This window comes from Lissotriton helveticus, chromosome 7, assembly GCF_964261635.1.
Source record: "Lissotriton helveticus chromosome 7, aLisHel1.1, whole genome shotgun sequence".
Taxonomy (NCBI): Eukaryota; Metazoa; Chordata; class Amphibia; order Caudata; family Salamandridae; genus Lissotriton; species Lissotriton helveticus.
The window spans coordinates 1609257414-1609281198 of record NC_136068.1 but is presented as its reverse complement, the minus strand read 5'-3'; the positions used below and the strand labels follow the sequence as shown (position 1 = coordinate 1609281198).

Here is a 23785-nt window from a genome sequence, read left to right as displayed (position 1 = left end):
CAACTACAGGGTCTTCCTAGCAGCACCCCCTTAGTTTCCCTTCGTATGGACCTGGGCCTGCGGCTCATTGACGAAGATATTGCCCTTAGGTCCATTACATTCTGGTGCAGGGTATGGGTGACACCGGAGTTGTCATGCTACAGAGCCGAGCTCAGGGAGATCCTTTGTATTTTAACTAATAAGACAATACCGTGGCTTTCCCACATAAGGGACCTCTGTGCTAGGCTTGGTAGGCAGGACCTCTGGAAAACGCCGGAGTCAGCGTGCCCATTAATATCTAGGCTAGATCTTGTGCTGCATTATAGGCAATATAACTTACAAACACTTCAGGAAAGGTCCTGTCAAGGCTCCAAAAGAGCGTTTGCACATTTTGAGGATGGGGAGATATTTTGGAATGTTTGATGTGTTCTGTGATTGCTTGTAAATCTTTGCCTTTGAATGAGGCGTGTAAAGCAGCCACTTTCATAATTTGCTTGCCAAAAGAGAGAACATCGAATGAAAGGTCCTTTAATCAAAAGGTTTGGGCTGAAGCCCGCTCAGTATTTACAAAATTTAAGGACAACAAGACAGCATATTGCCACTCTATATGGGGCTGAACTGTGGGGACACTGCTCTTCCTCTAATCTTTTAAAAACAGAGAAAAACGTTATGAGGCAACTACAGGGTCTTCCTAGCAGCACCCCCTTAGTTTCCCTTCGTATGGACCTGGGCCTGCGGCTCATTGACGAAGAGATTGCCCTTAGGTCCATTACATTCTGGTGCAGGGTATGGGTGACACCGGAGTTGTCATGCTACAGAGCCGAGCTCAGGGAGATCCTTTGTATTTTAACTAATAAGACAATACCGTGGCTTTCCCACATAAGGGACCTCTGTGCTAGGCTTGGTAGGCAGGACCTCTGGAAAACGCCGGAGTCAGCGTGCCCATTAATATCTAGGCTAGATCTTGTGCTGCATTATAGGCAATATAACTTACAAACACTTCAGGAAAGGACCATTGGTGGTCGGTTGACAGCAGAGTTCCTCCAAGTAAAGGCAGAATATAGAAAATAATCCTTCCTGGATGTGATCCATCCCCCCTGGCCAGGAAATTGTCTATACAGTTCCGAATGGGGACCCTCCCACTAATGAGCTTTACTAGTAAATGGGCCACAGAGACCAAGGAAGACTGCCCGACGTGTAATTACAGGGTAGAGTACGAAATGTATGTACTGTTTGCCTGCCCTGCACACCACTTGCCACGCAAATGATGGTTAATGCAAATATGTAGAAACCTAGGGTCCGGACGTTGTCTAGAGGCCTATCGACTATTAAAATATGACACCCACCCCACAATCGCATTTGCTGTATCCCGTTTCTTAAACAGCATGTGGCATAGATGGGGGGGTTTTCTTAAGTGATATTTGGGAATGCATTATGTATGTTATTTTATCGGCTATATGCAGGTCTAGCTAACAGGGAACTTTGTCCCAGTTCTCTGTTCCGCTATTGCTTTTTATCTTGATATCTTTTAGACTCAAATTAATTTATTATTTTTTATCTTGATACTTGCTACCTTCAAATGAATTTAATAACAGTTTTATGATAATGTTCTATTATTCTGTACATTGTAATAATTGTAGATACATTAACACATCGTCCACTGTTATTTATTTCTTACGTTGGTTGTATGCTGTTAACGATGCACTTTTATGGTCCTAGCTGGCCGAAATAAAGTTATTGACTAACTGGCATATGGTATACCACTTCAGACTGTAATTAATTTAGTATTGCACAAGTGGAATGAGTGGTTGAGGGATGGATGATAAGGATTGTCACACTCTTAACCACTTACTAGTAACGGAGAGGCTCATTGGGGAGTGCTCTGCTTCACTTAGGCAAAGCCTGTCAGATCTAACAGAGATGGATTCGAATAAACTTGGAATGTTGACTGACAATTGGGTAGCTAGTTAAGGTAACAAAGGGGTGAAGCAGCGTTTCTCTAAGCATAATGGAGAGAGGAACTTTCAACTGACTAATTCCAAACTGGAAGGTAAAGGCTAGTTGAGATCCCAGAAACAGAAAGGGATTTAGGTTCCAAGACTAGAACAAAGGTGGGACAAGGGAGAACAGGAATGTTCTCCTGAGCCCAAAGTAATAGCTTGTTTTAAGTGCCACAAGGAAGGGCTATATAAAATAGACTGTTGGGGGAATGGCACTGTATCAGCTGCACTCATCATAGCTAATATGTTGAATATGGGGTAAGGGAACGGAGAGAACCTTGTTGAACTTAACGTAGTTGCTATAGATATTTTGGAGAGGGACCATATGTCTGGCAGCATTTACACCCAAACATGGTGGTGTTTGTGTTAGATGCTAGTATCAGTTGGAGAAAGGTTACTGCCTTGCCAATAACACAGGCTTAGTAGCCGGTGAAAAGGGCTTGGAGTATCCAATTTCTATAGTTAAGCGGAAAATTAATAACATGTTGGTCATAATTGATGTAAGGGTGAGAGAGAAGTAAGATACTAACTGCCTCTTCGGCAACTATTTCATTGCCCGTTGTTGAGTACTAGGCCCTGAAGCCTATAGTTCCGTGAGGTGCGGAGGAGGTGGTCCGGAAGGTGGAGTCGGAGGAGGGATTTCGACGAATTCTAAGGCATGGCCGTTTTTTACAATGTCCAGAACCCAACGGTCCGTGGTGATGGAGGACCATTGAGAACCAAAAAGAGAGATTCGACCTCCAATTGGTAGAGTCAAAGGCAAGTCATTGTCTCTTATTGGAAGATCCTCTATAAGCGGACTTCCCTCTGTAGTTCTTGGTTGGTTATTGGCGAGACGACTGTTGTCGATTATAGGAGTAACGTTGGGTGTTATGATTTTAGGGGCGATACTGATTGCTTCCTCCATGAAAATTAGAGTTGGTGCCTCGTCCTCGAGCACCCCGAAAGAGCTGCTTCTTAAATTGCAGAGTTCCCAAGGCACGCGCTGTTTCCGTGTCCTTTTTAATGGACTGCAATGCCTCATCAATGTGTGCCCCAAAAAGTGATTCGCCATCATACAGCATATCAAGAATCTTTGCTTGAACTTCCTGACGGAAGGAGGTGGAGCGCAACCAGCCTTGTCTTCGTAAGATAGCAGCTCCCGCGAGCTGTCGGAACCCAGTGCAGGCCACATCAACTGCACAATCAATCAGTTCTTCGGATGTTCTTTCGCCTTCCTGGAGAAGTTGCACCGCCTCCGTCTTGGAAGCATCCGGAAGCATAGCCACATAAGGTGCCATGTCTGCCCATATCTGGCGGTCGTAACGTCCCAAAATGGCCATGGCATTAGCCGCCCTCACTGTGGTGGATGACATCGTGAAGAACTTGCGGCCTATCGCATCAAGGCGACAGCCTTCACGGTCTGGTGGCGCTGTGATCGTGGATGCAGGATTCCGGGATCCTCGCTGGGCTGCCTGTGTAACAACCGAATCCAGTTTCGGTTGCCCAATGAAGCAAGCTGGTGTTCCTACAGGCGCCTTATACTTCTTTTCCAATCTTGGCAATTGGGCAGGCAAGGAATTTGGTGTTTTCATCAATTTTTCACCTTCAGCCCAGATGAAATCAATAATAGGCACAGTATGAATCTGCTTGAATGGCTGACTTTTAAAATCATAGAGGAAACAATCCTCCTCCCTTTGGACTCGTGGCAGTTTAAAACGTTGAGCCGCTCTGTCCATGAGCTGATGGAAACTTGCAATATCAACTGGAGGAGAATCCCCTGGCGGCACTTGAGATGGGGACGGTGTCTGAGCCCGATAGTCATCCCACTCCGCCATATTATCATCAGCATCCACATCCGTTACCTCCCCATCTTCTCGATCTGGTGGGTTCTCCTCCTCCTCATACAATAGTGTGTATTTGAATGGATGTATGCCTCTGAGTAACTTCAGGTGACTGAGACACGAATGGAGCAGCTGACGGTTCCGCCGAAGGCGTTAAGACGGAAGGAACAGCAGATACTTGTGGCGATGGAGGGAAACGTCTGTTATAGTCGTCTAACATGTTCTGTAGGTTAGAGATGAGCGACAAAGGCAACGTCGCAGTAGGAATTTGAACCGGCCTCTCCTCGACTTGGCCATATTGTTCCTCCTCATCATTGCTGAATTCTTGGCATTTAATAATTAAATCCGATGGACTTTGAGCGTCAGTCAAAGACTCATGCACATCCACTTCAGACTCCTGGTCTGAGTCTGTAGCAAACAAAGGTGAGGGAGGCAGTGTATCACCAGGAAATGCGAGTTGCGCACTTGGAACCTTAAGACTCTCTTTTGCGGTGGAAGACAGTGGTAGCAAAGGAAGAGAGGCAAATGCAGATGGCATCGAAGTCACTGTTTGCACAGCTGGAGACTCCATCGTCGACAGCATTGCTCCCGCCGTAGTCAGCATCGATGACGAGGAAGACTTCTTGGATTTGGTCGTCGTTGAAAACGTCGTCGACGGTGAATTCGTCGACACGGCAGCCGTTGACGGTGACGTCGTCGACGTTAATGGAGTTGTCGACGGAACTTTCGTCGACGTAGCTGTCGATGGGACCTTCGTTGACGTAGCCGTCGAAGGGACCTTCGTTGACGTAGCCGTCGACGGGACCTTCGTCGACGTAGCCGTCAACGGGACCTTCGTCGACGGTAAAGGCTTCTTCCGCAGTCGAAGTCGGAAAACTCGTCGTCGACGAAGCTATCATCTTCACACTCTTCATCGACGATGATTTACCCGCCGACGGAATTTTCTTCGTCGACGACGAAGAAATAGGAATGACTGACAACACAGTCTTAGAACTGAGGATCACCTTCATCGTCAACGACGTCGACGGAAAAGCCGTAGACGACCCAGAAGCCAGCGTCGTCGTGACCGTCGTCGTCAAGGTACTAGAGACAGCCAATCTCGTCGACGGGACAGTCGTTGACACTGTCGTCGACGGAGCAACAGTTTTCTTCACAGAAAAACCTGTGGAAATTGCAGCAGAAGCCTGAGAGCCAGGTCTCGTGGGCCCAGAAGTAGGAGGAAGAGGTGAAGACACCGCAGGGGCCAAAGAAAGAGTCATTTTCTTCTTTTTTAAGAATGGAGAAGGCAACTCCTGCACACTACTTCTTTTTGAGGCTGCGTGGGAATGGCCAGACATGAGGCTTTCAGCATCAGAAAGAACATGCTCCTTATCTTTAAGTCTCTGAAGCCAGAGGAGTAAACGGCCTTCCCTATCTTTCAAAGTCTTAGTGGAGAAAGTTCTACAGAACTGACAACTTCCCACTTCATGGTCCGGGTATAAACAGTAAATACACTTACTGTGTGGATCCTCTGAATAAAGTCTAAGCTTTCCACATGAAGAACAAGCTCTGAAGAGGGACTTCTTACTTGAAGACATGATGAAACACCAGGCAAAAAGCAGAAGAGTAGAGAAAACTGAGCAGAGCTCAGGGAGACTCCCTTACACAGCACGTGCGGTAGAAAATCTGAGGTGCTGAGCTCTGAGGAGAAGGTTCTAGAGGGCTGCTGTCGCCTGATTGGCTGCATTTTGGACTAACATAATGACAAGGATAGGCTGCATATGGTCTTTTCCTTCCCCATGCATTCCTATGTAGAATTTTGGGTAGGCAGTTTATGCCTTTTCTAATACATATTTCAGGTTTTTTCTTCTGATTATATATATGTATATGTATATATGTTTATATATATATTTAGCATTTAATGCTATTTTATTTACCGTGGGACTCCCACTCCGACGACGGGGAATATTCAAGCATGTAAATCTATGAAAGACACCAATACTGGAGAACCACCTGTGTACAGGTAAGTAACAATTGTTCATTTCGAGGGACGATGCAGAGGGAAAATTAATTATTTCTCTAATTCTCCCTCTGCATCGTCCCTCGAAATCCCTATCACACCTGGCTCCACCGCTGTCACCTGCAGGGACCGCGGCTGGACACAGGGGCCATTATGGGTACCCAGGAGGGTGTTCCATGTAAACTGGCTAAAGGTTTACCTCCGGAGAGATTACACAGTGAACATCATGGCAGAGGAAGTTGTGGAAGACATTGACCCTCTTCCTGATTTACTTCATGATGACATGAAGGATGAATCTGTGGCAGGGGTACAGCTTGCCCCAGAGGAATACACATATGCATAAGAGATAATGTAGAAAGGTTCTGGGTGATTTTCCCACCTATTCTCTATGTCTCCAGGGTTGTCTATGTTCATGAGATTAACACAGAAGATAGCCTTCGTTTCAATAGAAAGACTTATCGTTTGTCGAACCAAGTCCAGGAATGTCTTAATGCAGCCATGGCCAAGATCTTGGACTTTGGAGGGTGATTAAGAGATCTCGTAATTCTTGGGCCATCCCAATGGTGTTAGCGCCGGGACTTTGTGAACCCCCTGCTTTAGCCTTGTCTGCCTGTAACTCTGCATAGACAGATGATCATAATTAACGCTAAATGGAAGAAAGAAAAATGGATTGATAGAAAAGGGAAAGATTAATGGAAAGGTGTGAGTGAGCAAGTGTGAAAGAAAGGTAGGAATGGTACCAACAAGGATAGATAAAGGAGTGGGTGGATGTATAGGTGGATAAGTGAGTGGGTTAAAGGATGAGTGAATGGGTAGGTGGTGGACTATGGGTGAATGAATGGAAGAGTAAATGGAAATCTTAATGTGCGGATGGATGGGTGGGTTTTGGATGGACGAATGGATGAATGAAAGGCTTTATTGAGGATGGAAAAGTCAGAGGATGGATGTATGGGTGGATGGATGGTTGCATGCATAGATGAGGGCTGTGTGAATGGATAGATGGATGAAATGTTGAAAGACTGAATGATGGATATTAGCAGTTGGATGCAAGGGTCAAATGGGTAAGTTGTAGATGCTTGGATGTAAGACACAAGGAAACTCATCTAGGGAGGGTTGGGGGTCATTTGCTTCATTTCGTCGATGCCACCAGAGCTTTGGTTGAAAGTGGGGGGTATTGTTTAGTTTTTGACTAATCCCTCGGTTGGTGCCCATGCAAGATTGCACAGACTTGCACTTTGGGGTGTATGGCAGTGCCCTCAAGTCATCAAGACAGATGCACATCCAGTCCCTAGAGTTCATGATCTTCATTGACTGGCTAAGTGATGCAAGGCTCTGGAGCTCCTTTGATCTGACCAGTGGCAACTGACAGATTGCGTTAGTGCCTTGTGCCAAAGAGAAAACTGAATGTTGTATGTCAGAGAGCTTATTCCAGTTTAATGTAATGCCCTTCCATTGAAAAATGCTCCTTCCACTTTCCAGTGCCTGGTGAACAATTTTCTGTCAGGGCTAAAAGAGTGTGCAGCCTACCTGGATGACATTGCTGTATTTAGCAATTCATGGGAGTACCACCTGAAGCACCTAGAATAGGTGTTGGTTAAGATGAAGGGGTAACTAGTCTTGCCCACTATTTGGCACCATCCATAACAATATTGTTCACTAGATTCGGTAAAAGTGGCATCTGAATGGAAGTTTGCACTAGTATCTCCTTTCCTCAAAATGCCCTCTCTAAATCAAGATGTCTTATCAAACTACAGACCAATCTCATTACTTCCCCTGCTTGAAAAAAACATAGACAGTTTTATTAACAAGCAACTAATATAATTTCAAGAAACCCGTAAGGCCTTTGATTCTTCTCAATCAGTTTTTAGAGCACTATACAACACAGAGACGGCTCTACTGGCAGTCACAGACAGCATTCGCCTCTCCTTGAACATAGGAACTTTAGTCATGCTTGTATTACTGGATATTTCAGCTTCATTTGACTTGGCCCATCACTCCATTCTGATCCGCAGATTGCAGGAAGCAGGCATCCATGTTAGTGCGCTACACTCTCTTGGGGACTTCCTTGACAATCGCACACAAAACGTTTGTCTTGGGCCTTTTAAATCAAGAACAATGTACATCAATAAAGGGGTCCCTCAGGACTCATGTTGGCACCCAACACTATTCAATGTCTATATGGCTTCTTTGGCCCAGACTGTGAGGGCATGCAGAATGGAGATCGTGTCACACATGGATGACACCAAACTCTGTATTTTCTTATGTCCTGAACTTGACAAAGTGAAAACTAAATTTGCACTCGGTATGTTTGAAAATGCCAACCGGATGGCCAACAATTGCCTCCAACATGACAGTGAAAACGCTGAGATCGTGCTTTTTGGCAAGGCACAAGAGCTATGGTCAGCAGATTGGTGTCCCCTCCCCCCCCGGATCTTGGCCCAGCCCTCTCAACTAAGCAAGTGGTGAAGAACCTGGGAGTTGAGATCGACTACACACTGTCCATGAGGGATCAAGTTAATACCTCCTGTGGCATGTGCTTTGCTACAGTGAGATCATTAAAAAAGTATTCCCCTGGCTTCATTCTACTGCCAGGAAAACCTTTGTCTAGGTGCTCATTGTTAGTCACCTGGACTATGGCAGTGCCCTATTGCTTTCCGCTAATGATAACTTGCTGGCCAAACTGCAGGTTGTGTAGAATACAACCGCACAACTAATCTGCAATCTTCCTGCACGACTCCCTCTGCCCCCATATTAAGGAAACTGCATTGGCTGCCCATCAGGAAACGCAGTGTCTTCAAGCTGTGCTGTTTAACACACAAGGCCTTCTATAAATTCGCAAAATTCGCACAATCTCTCCTTTATTCTAAGCTCAGATATTATTGGCCCTCTGGACAGTTAAGGTCCTCCAATAAAGCCTTTTGTTTAGCAACAGATTTCATTGATTTTCTGCAGAACCAAATGAGCCAAGCCCAAGATGAAATATACAGTCGTAAGGCATATTGGAAAGACTCTAGGCATTGCACCTTTTTCTCCCGTAAGGTCTGCCAAACATCAGACTAACAACCACTCCTCGCCCCCCACTCACGCACCAATAAAGCCTTTTTGCAGACCCCTCGCATACGCTTGGCCAGATATGGCGGCAGGTCCTTTTTGTACCCAGCCCCCTAACATTAGAATAAACTGCCCCTTCATATTCGTACCTGCCCCAACTTCCATAACCTCAAGAAGTTGTTGAAAACATGGTTCTCCACTTTGCTTTGGCCTGTAGCGCAAGCGCCGACATTCTCCTTCTAGAGTGAGTCGTGCACTATACTATGTCTAATAAAAAATAAATAAAAACTGACCATCAAGGTAACCAAGTGCCAGATGGGACAGTCCACTGTAGTCCATATTGGGGATCAGGTAAGGGGCGGAAAGGTTTGCCCATTGGATGCTAAGATGTGATCTGTCGTACAGTGTGAGGTGCCCAGTACCCAGACTGAAGTGTTTATGATAGGGGATATCAAGGGCAGAATAGTGAAGGTTCACAATATCGTGACCAAGAAATCGAGGGACAATATTTCAAAGAGCTAATCGTACAGAGAGAGGTATGAATTTAGTATTCATAACTCCACATCTGCATACCTTAAAGATATATACTACCAAAGGGGAAATGTGTGGACTTAGGTGCAAAATATCTATACAAATGTGCCTTTTAATATTTTGTCCCTCGATATATTGGTCAAGATATTGTGACCCTTCTATATTCTGTCTTTCATATTCCTGAACCACTCTGACTGAAGTGAGAGCCTTTTTAGGACTCACGGATTACTAAAGTAAAATTGTAGCTAACTATGGTACCACACTGCCCCCTTTGACAGTGTCTGAAAGCTTTTTAGGAACTGAAGAGAGCACCAAGGGGCTGATTAGGATGGCGTGCAGATTTTAGTCCGCCCGCCATCCTTGCGGTGCTGGGACCGGCCGCCAGACGTGCGGCGGTCCCGCGCAGCTAATTAGGATGCGACTGCCACCCTGGCGGTCGCATTCCGCATTGCTGACATTCCGCCGCAATGCCAAAGTGCTATGTCATGCATTCCCATGCACAACGTGGCAGGCACCGCGCATTACGATGTAATAGTGCAGTGCAATAGAACAGCCCAAGTGGAACTGCCAGGCCAGGCCATGCCTCCAGGAACCGAAATCAAGCAATTCAAGATCGGTTTTGCCCTGATTGGTGCTCTTCAATTGGATATATCTTGGTTCCAGTTACAATGCGAGCATGGGACCCATGTCTTACCATTCCTTGCCATTTAGGGCCTTGCAGCAAAAACACAAAGGGTGATTGGAGGAATGCTTTCAATAAGCCTAACCATTGGCAATTACTCGGGGTAACATTCAGATCCATTGTTCTCTTGCCAACCATGCCACCTACGTTTGGAAGTCTTTCTGGACCCTGCTCCAATAGGAACAGTCCAGCCCGAACTGCCAGGCTAGGTGCCTAACACAAACAACCTAAGACCAGTTGGGTCCTGATTAGGGCTCATCAGTCGGATCTTGGAAACTGGGGGACACAGTGTGCAAAATATTTGTGAACTGGTATGTGGCCCTGAGTATTAAGCAGTGGCTGAGATTGATTCAAACATTTCATCCATCACTTTTTGGTATACCTCAGTGTGATTTCTAAGGGTGATGGCTATGCCCAGACGTGGGTTCTCTCTCAGGGGACCTCTGTTGATAATCATCAGCACTGAATAGTCCTTAAAGTTCACCGCTGCCTCACCTCACTTCCCGGGTGCATGACTCCAGCGGTGGTGAGCCGCGACACGTAAAACCACAAGGATGAAAATTCTTTTGTCAACCAAAAACGAGTGCACTCACAGGCGTTCAATCAAAGTAAAACTTTACTATGCAAGCCTCCACGCACTGGCAGACGCGTTTCGGCATGTTGCCTTTATGAATGTCAGTTTGCTTACTGTTGGGGTTGCCATTTTAAACAAAATTGAACATAAATGAACAAAAAGTTAAGTTCATTGACGCACAAAGATGGTCGCAAAGTACATCTAGTTAATGCATCACAGTGGCAGGCATCTTTCAATGGGTAAAACAACATATACGCCAATACATATGTGATTCAACTTGCAATCCACGTATAATTACAATTCATGAAATAAAGTGAGGAAGTGATAAAGTAGCAAAGTGTCATTTGAGACAGTTATAGCGCCCTGAATGGGCAGTGAAATCAAGGTTGTAGCGGAAAAAAGGACCTAAATACACTGTGAGTTATTCCTCCATATAAGAAGCAGATCCGATATCATAGTTGTCATTGCCTAACCAACACATATGTATTATTGTCGGGCAGGAATCAGCCTGTACTACAAAAATTCCTCTTAATTATAAAAAATCTATATATACAGGTGTGCCCCTTAGTTATCATAGATCCCCAAGATAATCTCATAGGGAGGTCTGCAAGCGCATTAGATCTAAACAATGATCACTACTCTAGGTGTACCCACTTCTCCTCATCATTATTGAGGCCTTTTGGGCCATTGTTTAAAGATCGATGATGTATTTCGACTCCAAAACACGCAATTTCCTGACCCTGTCTCCCCCTCTTTCAGTCTTGGGCACCTGATCCAAGCAGAAAAACTATATATAGATTAATATATACCTATGTGCATATATAAAAGACACATTTAAATATAAAAATCATGAAGTATTTACACCTATAAAAATTCTGTTGAATTTATGATCCGATTCATATAGGACTCCCTAACTTTTAAATTACTACCATAGTGGAATAACCATATGTCCTAGGGATGGATCCCTAAATAAAATATATTTGTGTGCCCACTTAACCTATAAGTGACTAGTGGTTGACTGACATTTGGTTCTTGAGCTGTTACGTGCAACCCAGTGCGAATATGTGAAAAAATTACAGTATTAATTTAAAATGTGATATTGGGATGAGGCAGTTGCTATGTTCATTCAAGATTGTGCCGCAATATATGAATTATTCAAAGATAAGTGTGGCAGTCCTCCCCCGCATTTAATCCATTGGGGCTCTTTGTATCAAGCAGGATAATGTGCCGAGTTTCTAATCTGTGCAGCAATAGATCACGGTCACCGCCCCTTCTTTGAGGAGGGACAGTGTCTATTACAAAATAGCGCAAATCAGAGGCCTTTTTGTTGTGTACTAAGCCGAAGTGCCTGGCTACCGGGTACGCAGTGTCCCCGTTGGTTATGGCTCTTAGATGCTGGAGTATACGCTTGTAAACATGCGGCCTCGTGCTGCCAACATAGCGGAGGCCGCAAGGACACTCCAGCACATACACTGCGTACTTGGTGCGACAGGTCAGCTTATACCTGATGGTAGTCGGAATCTTATTAAAAGGCGTAGCATAATCTTTCCTGCTGACCCCATTTTTGCATGCCTTACAGGTTGAACAACGAAGGAACCCTTTGCTCTTGTTCAACCATGGAGTCTCTACACGTGTTTCTGGCCTACTAGATACCAGGCAATTACCAAGTGTTCTTGCTCGCTTGTAGGCAATCATGGGAGCCCCCTTAATTTGATTGCTTAATACTGGGTCACTCGTAATGAGTGCCCAGTTGCGTTTGATAATACTTCTGATAGTGCGGTGTTGATTATTATAAGTGAAAATCAAACGAGTTGTATTTTCATCTTTGCGGTTGGTTGACTGCATTTCACTTGGTATGGTTTCCATAGGTTCGGTGAGATTGCAGGGTGTAATTGCTAATAGTGAGGTTCTTGCTTGCGCATTTGCACGATTCATGGCCCTCTCTATTACAGCCTTGCTATATCCTCTCTGGCTGAATCTCACAGCACATTCTGACTGCGCTGCTAGACATCCTGCATCAGTACTGCAAATACGTCTAATACGGAGCATTTCGCCATAGGGTATGCTCCTGATTAGATGGGCAGGGTGATGGCTACCTGAGTGGAGGATACTATTACCTGCTGTTGCTTTTCTAAATAGCCTGGTTTCAAGTTTACCTCTACTCACAAAAATTTCTCCACATCTAGGAAGCAAATTGAGGTGTCACTGATCTGACTAGTGAATTTAAGGTTCATACAATTGTTTTATTTTTTTTTGAAAACTTTGTTTATTGGAGTTTTTGTAACAAGTAAAAACAAGACAGTACATTCAGGGCGACAGCACAACGGTCAGAGCCTGTGGTTCAGAAATCAACAACAAAGTGGGATCAGGAATCTCAGTACAGTGAATTATCTCTAAACGGCTCGGGCAGCTACAATGCAGTAACATGCAAGTCATACATCAGAAACAGGAGTAAATCAGCGGTAAACAATCACAGGGTACAGTCACAGGGGTAATACAAAAGACGTCATGGGGTCAAAAAACATTCAGAGATACACCAGAGCAACAGCAGTATTTCATCACATAGGTGGCAGGAGGGCATCACAGCAAATGCATTCGATGGACAGTGCAGCAGGCATATTAGCAGAGACAATGCATATGATCGGGTGACTGAGGCATCTTACACTAGGCCATCAATACCAGCACCAGTGGGATCTCCCGGTAGTACTGCATCACACGCGTTCTGGGCTAGAAGATAGGTTACCAGGGGCTGCCAAATGTCTCTCGGCCTACTGGATACGGGAAGGAGGTCAGCAAATGTTGTGTGCTGATCCTGACTGTGTGTCATATCAGCAAGCCAGTCTTTGAACTTGGGAGCTCTGCCACGCCCCCATCTGCATGCTACGCGCCTCTTTGCCAGAAGGAGCGCAATGTCCACAAACTTTCTGTGTAGTGAGGGAATGTGTGGTGTGTGCCCCAACAGTATGAGCAGAGGGTCAGGTGGTATGGACGACCCAATCATGGATTCCAGAGCAGCATGTACTTGCTGCCAGTAGTCCTGTAAGGGGGGGCATTCCCAGGCAAGGTGCAAAAAATCTGCATGTTCCGCGTGGCAGCGGTCGCAGCGATCTGAGTCAGCTAAATGAAACTTAAATTTTTTGACGGGGGTATAGTATAATCGCTGTAAATACTTATAATGAATCAATTTGAGCCTACTGCTCGCCGATATACGAGCCGTAAGAGTACAGCAGTATATCCATTGGTCCTCAGTGATGTCAATTGCTAGTTCCGCAGCCCAACGCGCTCTCGCAGGGGTCACAGGCTGCGGGCTATCCGTGCGGATATGGCGGTACATTCCCGAGACCAAATGTGAACCATCACTCGAGTTCAGCAGGAAATGAAGTGGAGGCGAGACGGCAGGTTCCGCAGGGTAGTCAGGAAGTATTGCCCGCATGCCCTGGCGGAGTCGCAGATAATAAAATACCTCGAGAGGGGTGCGCGCATGATCCTTGAAGAATGCATCAGCGGGTTTAAATCGGCCCCCAGTAAACATGTCCCCCCAGCTCATGACCTTCAGGGCCGCACAAAGGCGCTGGAAGCCTTTCTCCTGCAGGAGTGCAAGCTCGGGATGATATGTTAGTGGCAGCAGGGGAGAGTATAAAAGTTCACAATGCAATCTCCTAGCCAGCCGTCGCCACTCATCAACAGTACACGTGACCGACGTGTGAGGCGTCGTAATGGCGGAGGGCCGACAGTGCAGTAGACCCTGCAATGGCAGGGGGTCGGCAATCCAGTCCTCCACCGCCAGCTGAGGCATAAAGGGGGTAGGGCAAAGCCAGTGGTACGCATAGTGTGCCTGTGCACAAAGATAATAGGCTTCGAAGTCCGGAAGGTCAAACCCCCCTTTATCGTACGGCAGGATCAGTAGTGACCATTTAAGTCGCGGGCCCTTGCCACCCCAGAAAAGGCGACACAGCTCAGATCGCAGTGTCTTGAAGAAATAGGCTCCCGGATAAAAGGGGATATTAAGAAAAAGATAGAGAAAGCGCGGGAGCACCACCATCTTGATCAGGGAAGCCCTTCCTGCCATGGAGATGGGTAGGGCGATCCAGCGGTCAACCAGAGCAGTGAGTCTTGTTACAGCCACCCCATAATTAGAGCGAAGAATCTCATCCTTATCTCTCGAGATCTGTATGCCCAAATATTTAAGATCAGACCCGCATCGCTCCAGTGGGTAATCCAGGGGAAAGTCTGGTACAGCAGCAGTGAGTGGAAAAAATTGGGATTTCGTCCAGTTTATCTGAACCCCCGACAAACGTCCAAAAACCACAAATTCTCTGAGTAGAGGGTTCAGATTGTGTACTGGGTCTTTAACGAACAGAGTCATGTCGTCCGCGTATAAGGATACATCAATTTGGCGTTGGAGGCAGCGAACCGCTCCCTCACCATGGAGCTGGCGGAGCCGGCAGGCCAGGGGCTCGACAGCAATTGCAAACAATAGGGGGGACAAAGGGCACCCTTGCCGCGTGCCCCTGGAGATATCGAGCGGCGTGGAGAGATGACCATTGATCTGCACCCTGGCAGTAGGCCGGGTATATAATAGACGGATCCAGGAGACAAAGATGGTGGGGAATCCCATGCGGGTCAGAACAGCAAATAAATAAGGCCACTCGACAGAGTCGAATGCCTTAGAGGCGTCCAAGAAAATAGCTGCGACAGGGATGTCAGGGTGAATTGTATGGAGTAGGGAAAAAAGGGTGCGCAGATTATGCGAGGTGGAGCGGCCAGGGACAAAGCCAGACTGGTCGGGCAGCACTATCCGGGTCATAAGAAGAGACAACCTAGTGGCTAGGACTTTTGCCAGGATCTTAACATCGCAGTTAAGGAGCGACAGGGGGCGATACGAGTCACAGGACGTGGGAGCTTTACCAGGCTTCAGCAACGAGGTAATGACGACCTCGCGCATGGAACCGGGGAGGACACCGTCCTCATGGGACTCCGTGAAAACCTCACGGAGGACCGGGGCCATGACATCCACATAAGTTTTGTAGAATTCAGCGGGAAGACCGTCCAGGCCAGGTGCCTTCCCATTACGCAGCGACATGATGGCATCCCTTATTTCCTCCAACTCAAAGGGGGCAGCAAGGAATTGCCTGTCGACATCGCTTAACCAGCATAAGGCTATGTCATTTAGAAAATCGTCATATTGGACGTCAGGAGTGGTGACTGTGGTGTATAGGGCGCTATAGTGGGATACAAAGGCATCCAACAAGTCGTCCGAGTCTCTGACAGTATGCCCTTGGCCATTGACCACTTCAAGGACAGTATTGTCCACTCGCGGCGGGCCCGTCAATATAGCCAGTGCCTTGCCGGGTCTATCGCCCTCACAATATTTCCTCGCCTGCCAATATTTATTCCTGAACCTAGTCTCCCTGTTCGCTTCTTCTTCATAGTGTGTGAGCTTGTCCCTGAATTCAGCGTGTACAGCAGTGTGATCGCCCTCCACCATTCTCGCCTCCAAAGCCCTCAACTCAGCCTCAAGCTTCCGAATTGTACGCTGTATGTCACGCAACACCCCAAAGCTCTTAGACATGCAGTGGCCCCTAATTGTGACCTTGAATGCCTCCCAGATAGTCTCGACGGATGCAACAGAGCCCTTGTTCCGAGGGAAGAAAGCAGCGATCTCATCCCCCAGTTCAATTCGGAAAACCTCATCCAGCAAGGCCGTCGGTTGCAGCCGCCAACGCATCCGAGGGTAATCCCAGCCTGGTAGTAAAACCGACAGCAGCACCGGGCTGTGATCTGAATAGGTTCGCGGGAGGTGAGTCACCGCGTTCACCCCAGGCATTGTTTCACGAGTCAAAAAGAAGTAATCAAGGCGCGCCCAGGTGCCAGTCTGAGAAGTGAAGTGTGTGCCCTCCATGCGGCCAGGGTGCAGCTGTCGCCAGGCATCCAGTAGACTGCCCTCTGAGAGCACCCCTTCTAACGCCTCTCGTGATCTGGGTTTGTAAATTGCCACACCATCAGCCCTATCTAAGTGTGGAGTCAGCGCCATGTTGAAGTCACCTCCCCATATGATGTGGCGGGAACCAACGTCCATGATCTTACCCCATAGTACGGTAAAGAAACAGGGCACGTCAACATTCGGGGCATAGCAGTTAACCAACGTGACCGTGTCGCGGCCTAACCGCCCCCAGAGTATTACATAGCGGCCTTCCTTGTCCGCCTATTCTCCACATACCTGAAAGGGGACATTTCGTTTAACCAGGATGACAACCCCCCTAGCATATGAGGAGTAGGACGAGAATGATCGAGCAGCAGCCCATTTACAACCAAAGGTAGAACGCCCCTGTGGCTTCAAGTGCGTTTCCTGTAGCATAGCAATCTGTATTTGTTGGCGATCTAAATATGCAATTACATTTCTACATTTTTTAGCATCATTGAGCCCTCGGACGTTCCAGGACAAGCAGTGTAAAGGTACAGTAGTTCCAGAGTTAGCCATTATACAGACAGGGCCTAACTAAAACATTGCGCAATCTCAGATTCCCAAATTGCAACATCATAGGTACAAAAGCACAGAGCACCGGTAACAGCCACCTGAATGTCGCCTTCAACAAACCAACCATCCCCGAACGAATCTCCACCCCCCCACCCACCACTGCATCCCAATCATGCCAGTAGCCATTCCGATCCACACCCGCCCACCACCCACTTCCCAGAAATTCCCACAACTTGAATTGAACATCGGGGTACTCCCGTAGGGGGAACATCAGCATAGGCACACAGCCACCCCCGTTCCCAGACGCCTCACAATCGAAACCATCCATGGTTGAGGCTGGGACAGTGGGGGCAGTTCCTACATATCTGAAACCGCCTGGGGTCTCGGTCTCACTCAGCCCTCAGGCCCTATAACTGCAGCAAAGATCGCAACAATTAATAGTTAGTGATAGTAAGGCAGGTAGTAGACAGATACTTATGGGGATGACAGTGTCCGTCAATCTTCATGAACTGCCAGGGGCATGTCCTCCTCGGGTATCTCACGATCTTCCCGCCGTTCCCTCTGCGCTCTGAGATGGTGTTTCAGGAAATCTTCAGCCTTATTCGGATCCGTGAAGAAGCGTTGCCTACCCTGGTGTGTCACCCTTAGCCTGGCCGGATATAGCAATGCATAGTCTATCTGAGCCTCTCTCAATTTTTTCTTGACTGCCAGAAACTTCCGTCTTTCCTCCTGCACAATGGGGGTAAAATCAGGATATAGAGAGAAAGCAACTCCATTGTAGTGCAGGGTGCCTTTGGATCTGGCAGCCCTTAAGGCGACATCCCGGTCACGGTAGTTCAATAGTCGGGCTATGATAGGCCTGGGCGGGAGGCCAGGCTGCGGCATAGGTGCCAGGGATCTGTGTGCCCTTTCCACAATAAACTGAGAAGAGAAGGCATCTTCCCCTATGGACGCCCGGAGGAGGGACTCGATGTATAATTCCATTCTCCCAGTAGCCGTGGATTCCGGAATGCCCGTGACGCGGATGTTGTTGCGTCGGCTACGGGCTTCCAATTCCTCATTCTTGGCCGCTATGACCCTAAGCAGGCCATCCATGCGAGCAATTTGGGAGGTGTGGGTAGCAGTGAGGTCATCGGCGTCCGATATACGTTGTTCCGTTGCGGCCAACCTCTCCTCATGCTGGTCAACTTTATGGACTAGTGCGTCCAACCTAGATGAAATACCGTCCACCTTCTCCACCACAGTGGCAAATCCTTGGCGCATTTCTTGGAACAGGTTTTGTAGATCTGCCGCGCTCGTGGGGCAGCGCCGCTAGTCCCAGGGCCCCCCCCCAATCGACTTTGAGCCCTTCTTGGCGCTCTCAAAGCTGAGCTTCGCTTGACGGTGCTCTTGGCGCACCATCGTGCCCCTGCGCCGCACGTGAGCCACCGGCGTGGGGTCCGACAGGGCAAGAACCGGTCACTACGCGAGCAAGGATAGAAGTGAGGGTCGTCCCCCGTGGCAGGCAGTGTTGTATGGCAGGGATGCAGGGGAACCACAAAGTACGCAGCACCCGCCCGTTCCACACGGGCTGGAGAATCGCAGGTCAGCCTATGGACACCCAGGGCCCCCCGCAGAGTGCACCCGCGGTGCAGAAAGTCAGCCGGTCAATCCGAGCAGGCCGGAGGGGCAGACCAGTCCACTGCGCCTGCCGGGCCCTGCCGACTCGTAACAAAGGTAGGGCAGGCCGTCCACTGGAGGGACGTCTACAATCGCTAATCAAGCCCACCGCACACTAGCAGCCGCGGCAGGGCACTGCCCAGGGTGTGATCCGGTACTCACTGCGTGGGTCTGGACGCCAAATGGATGTGGGCAGCTCCGACGGTGCAGGTCTCCCCTGCACCCCCATGCACGGCCTGTAGCAAGTGGCCGCTCCCCTCCGTCAATAGCAGTGTCACTGTGGTGTCAGCCAGCACCCACCGCTAGTCCACAGGCAGGGGGGTGTGTGAGGCCCTGTGAGATCGAGGTCCGTGCTGCACAGCCCAGTACTGGTAAACAGGGCGCGGCGGGATCCAGCAGTCAGTCACTTGCCTGGGGCCCTGTGCCTCGTGGTCCGCACCGGCCTCGCGTGAGCGCCGGAGGCCGATGCCTTCACTTCTGCGGGATCCGGGAATGCGCCGGTGTAAGTACCGGAGCGGTAATCTCGGCGAGGGTAACTCCCAGCGGTCCCAAAGTCGGACCGAGTGCGGATGAGGCCAGTGGTTGTCGGTTCCGCTACTGCGGGGCTGGATAGGTCACCAGACGGCGAGGATTACTGCAGGATCAGTAGCGTAGGAGACGGGAGCCGCTCACTCAAGCGGCCATTCCGTTTGCGCGCCAAGCCACGCCCCAGGTTCATACAATTGTCATTAAGATTGTTAATGAACTCCTCAGCCTCTTGTGTGGACCCATCCCAGATCACGAAAAGGTTGTCTATGTACCTTAACCATAGAACAACTTTGTTGGCCATTGTGTCCCCGAAGTTAGTCAACAGGACCTGCTCCTCCCAGTATCCCATATGTAAGCAGGCATAGCTGGGAGAGAAGCAGGCCCCCATCGCTACTCCTCTTATTTGTTGGAAATATTGTTTCCCAAAGAGAAAGAAATTGTTCTCCAGACACAGAGTGATCATGTCGATGACCATGCGTGTATGTTCTGTGCATCCCTCAGGTCTAGAATTAAGGTAATATTGCACCGCTCTAAGACCGTCCCTGTGGTGTATGCTGGTGTATAAAGCAGACACATCCAAAGCTATCAACAGGTAACTTGTCTTCCATTTTACATCGTACACCTTTTTAAGGAAGTCGCTCGTGTCTAGAACAAAGGATGGTAATGATTTTACAAAGTCTTGAAGGAAAAAATCCACGTACTTGCTGGTATTTTCCAAAATACTGTTACATGCGGAAATAATTGGGCGTCCTGGAGGTATTCGAACGTTTTTATGAATTTTAGGTATGAAATATATGACCGGAGTGATAGGATTGTCATTTTTCATGAATTTTAATTCATCCATCGTTATCACTCCGGCGCTCCTCCATGCCATAAGTTTGGAATAAACCTGATATATATATATACGAATAAACTCTTCACTGACCCTTGTCCTCCAGCGGGAATACACGGTACCACAACAGAGGTATGATTTTCAAAAATATTTATTTTGCACACCCAAGTGCAAAAAACAGGTTTAAAAGGACAGTCTATGAGTTTCGGCTTCACAGCCTTCTACTGGACCACAGAGTCCCACCGTCTAGAGCGTCTTCTTAAAGTGCACAAGTGCTCGATCCTTTTTTACTTTTTACTGCTCTCAAGCAGCTAGACTGTGCATCACCATATACAATTAATGGCAATCTAAGTCACCATTTTACAACTTACGTTTTCTTGTTGTTATGAAAACAGTACAATAATTTCAAAATTTTAAATTTACATTTAGAAAAAGTGAAAATTGTGACCTAGATCATGTTTATTTGTATATAAACAATTTTACAATAATTTACACTTTTATCATCAAGTTGCGGTGTCCTTGTTATGCTGTGTCCCTGGAGTATCCTGATGTTTAGTCAAAAGATCTTTTCGCATTCTAGATTTCACTTTATTTCTAGCAGTTTCAATAACTTTCAATGGATATCCCTATCCAAGAAGTGACCACTCATTTCATGTAATTGGTCCACGGTTTCTGAACAGGTGCTTTTGGCCCTGAGCATCTCTCTGTAGGGTATACTCCATTTTAAGTTCTGTGGATGCCCACTATTGGCATGAAGAATGCTATTGCACGAAATTGGTTTCCGGTGCATTTTAGTACATATTTTTTTGATCTTTAATGAAAACTTCTACATCCAGGAACACTACATTAGACTCACTGATGGTCAATGTGAAGGAAAGATTATCTATGTTGTTATTCAGTGTTTGGAGAAAATCCTCAAGCTCCACCAGACTTCCCACTCAAATCACAAAAAGATTATTTATAAATCTACTCCACACTATAATACTGCGACTGGCTGATGTTTTCAAGATTTCAGTCTACCAAACTGCCATCACAAGATTTGCATAAGTGGGTGTAAAAGATGTCCCCATTGCTGTCCCCTGCTTTTGATAAAAAAAATCACCCATGAAAAGAAATACATTGTGATTGAGGCCGTATGTTAACATCTCCACCAACATTTCAGAATGTTCGAGGTAGCTCACCGATCTAGTACTTAAGAAGTATTTAACAACGGCAATACCCACAGAGTGGACAATGGAAGTATATTAAGAGGTGACATTAATGCTTTCCATGATAAGGCCCTCTTTCCATTTAACTCCCTGAATCTTATTGAGAAAGTCCATAGTGTCTCTTAGATAAGAGGGCAATGATGTTACCTACGTCATTAAAACAATGTCAATGAAACGTGATGTGTTTTCCAGGAGCGAACCTTTAGAGCTCACAACTGGTCTTCTAGGAGGATTTAAGATAGATTTGTGGACTTTAGGTAAAAACTAATTAGTGGGGACAATGGGGAAATCAATTTTGAGGTACATGTATTCTTCATAATCAATTAGACCCTGATCTTTCCAGCCAAACAGCATGGTCCAGGCTTCCATGGGATTAGCTTTTAGCTTCTCATAGTGTTCCTCATTTCCCAGATGTCTATTGGCCTCATTGATATATTGTTCCAAATTGTGTACCACTATATGTCCACCTTTGTCAGAGGCTTTAATAATAATCTGTGGGTCATCTCGTAGTTCTTTTAATGCTCGTTGCTCACCAGGAGTTATGTTTCAATTTTTCTTTTTGTTTCGTTCATGACTGGGATTGTTAAAGAGCATCCGATTAACATCCTCCACAATATTTTCATGGAAGAGATCAACTTTATTGCCAGATTGGAGTTGTGGGCAGAATGTTGATTGTGCTTTTAATCCACTATTACCTCCTTTCCAAGTGACAATTGCCAGTTGAGTGCATAGTTGTTTGTCCGATTCCTTCGAATGATATGATGAACTCCCTCCAGAGTCCTGCTCTGTCTCTAATTCCATTAGGGTTCGTACTGTTTGTAAGTCTTTAGGACATAAAAGAGATATTTCAATAGTAGTTCCCATAGATGAAATTGGGGTTGGTGGTTTGTTGTCAAAGTATTTTCTTAGTTTCAACTTGCGACAAAATTTATATAAGTCGATGCTGAAATTGGAAATATTAATATCATGGGTCAGACAAAGGGTAAGACCTTTGTTCAGTAGTGTAGTCTGATCCGGACTCAAGATCTTGTCAGAAATGTTAATAACCTAGTCCTTATTGATCGAGATCTTCTTTAACTTCCTGTTTTTGATTTGACTACATTTTCACCTTCTTCTGATTGTGATTGAGTTTGTCCTCTCCCTCGTATTGTTGTTCTTCCTCTTCCTCTTTGTCGCGTTATCTTTTAACTCATCGCATTTCTCCCCGCAATAATCCAAGGTGGAGGTACTGGGTTCATCATCTGCCGAGCTGATGTCAGAACGGTCTACAGTGCCTGCGCTCACATATCCTGCACATTTGTCCATTAATAGTTTGTTACGATGTAAATCATACTATCGAGCGAAAGTGTAAATTCGCCTGTTTGCACAGTCCAATTGGTCTCTGTTAAATTTGCTGACCTTTCTTTTTTCCACATCCGTTCCATAGTTGGCAATTTTCTTTTTCATTGATACTATTAAATCTTTTTTCTCATCCTTAGAGGGATATTTATCCAGTTCATTTTCCAATTCTTTATTGTTTGCTACTATGATCTCTAGTTTCCTTTCTGCATGGTTAATTAATGGTCTCATTAATTTAAGCAAACAGTCATTGGTGTCAGATTGCCATTTCTTGATTAAATCAGTGTCCAACTCATTCAAGGTTGCATAATAGGGATTCTCAGTCCTCTAGGTACCCTCTTATATTCAATGTATTTCTCTAAAGTGGCTTTCTACCACCATTTTGTAACTTCAAAAATTCGATTTTGTTGTAATTCTCAAATCACTATAGTGATTGTTCTCTTAGTTCCATTTCCCCGATATTTGTGCTCACTGATGGTACGGCATCATCGTTTAATAATTCATTCACATGCAATGAATATGAATATATATATATATATATATATATATATATATATATATATATATATATATATATTCACTCCACAAATCTTCCAAATGTCGAAGAAAACAGGACACCCAGAGCTCCAGTTTAGAGAATTTATTTAGGCAGATGAAATAATCTCCACGACGCGTTTCGCCAATACGGCTTGGTCAAGCTCGTCTAGTGGTGCTGAGAGCCATTTTTAAATACCCAACACCCTCGTGCACATATTTCAACACAGGAAAGCGGAATACATCTTATAATGGGTTTAACATCAAGACATTCTATTGAGTTATGGCATGTTAATACCATACTTTTTCTCAAAATATTATTGACATCCTTTTGTCAAATATTCGATTGTTTCAGCCCATATTACGACATGAATTATAGATTCGTAATTATTATCTTGCAATGTATAGATTTATGCATGATCATTGCGGACAAGGTTCTATTGCACAAACATGTAAAATCTTGTTGTTTATATATTAATATATAATCCAACATGTTGCTATTTACAAAGCGTTCCAATTTTAGAAAGCTTAGCTGTGATTGGCTCCTTTAACATACTGCAGCGCTATTG

General features: G+C 46.1%; 1 protein-coding gene and 1 long non-coding RNA gene across 2 annotated transcripts in view; one reads left to right on the top strand and one right to left on the bottom strand.

The window, feature by feature from the left end:
• LOC144770588 (voltage-gated potassium channel KCNC1-like) overlaps positions 1-23785 on the top strand; it is a 1394341-nt gene that overhangs the window by 679566 nt on the left and 690990 nt on the right. The window lies entirely within an intron of this gene.
• Positions 1-23785, bottom strand: part of LOC144770589 (uncharacterized) — a 244735-nt gene that overhangs the window by 190809 nt on the left and 30141 nt on the right. The window lies entirely within an intron of this gene.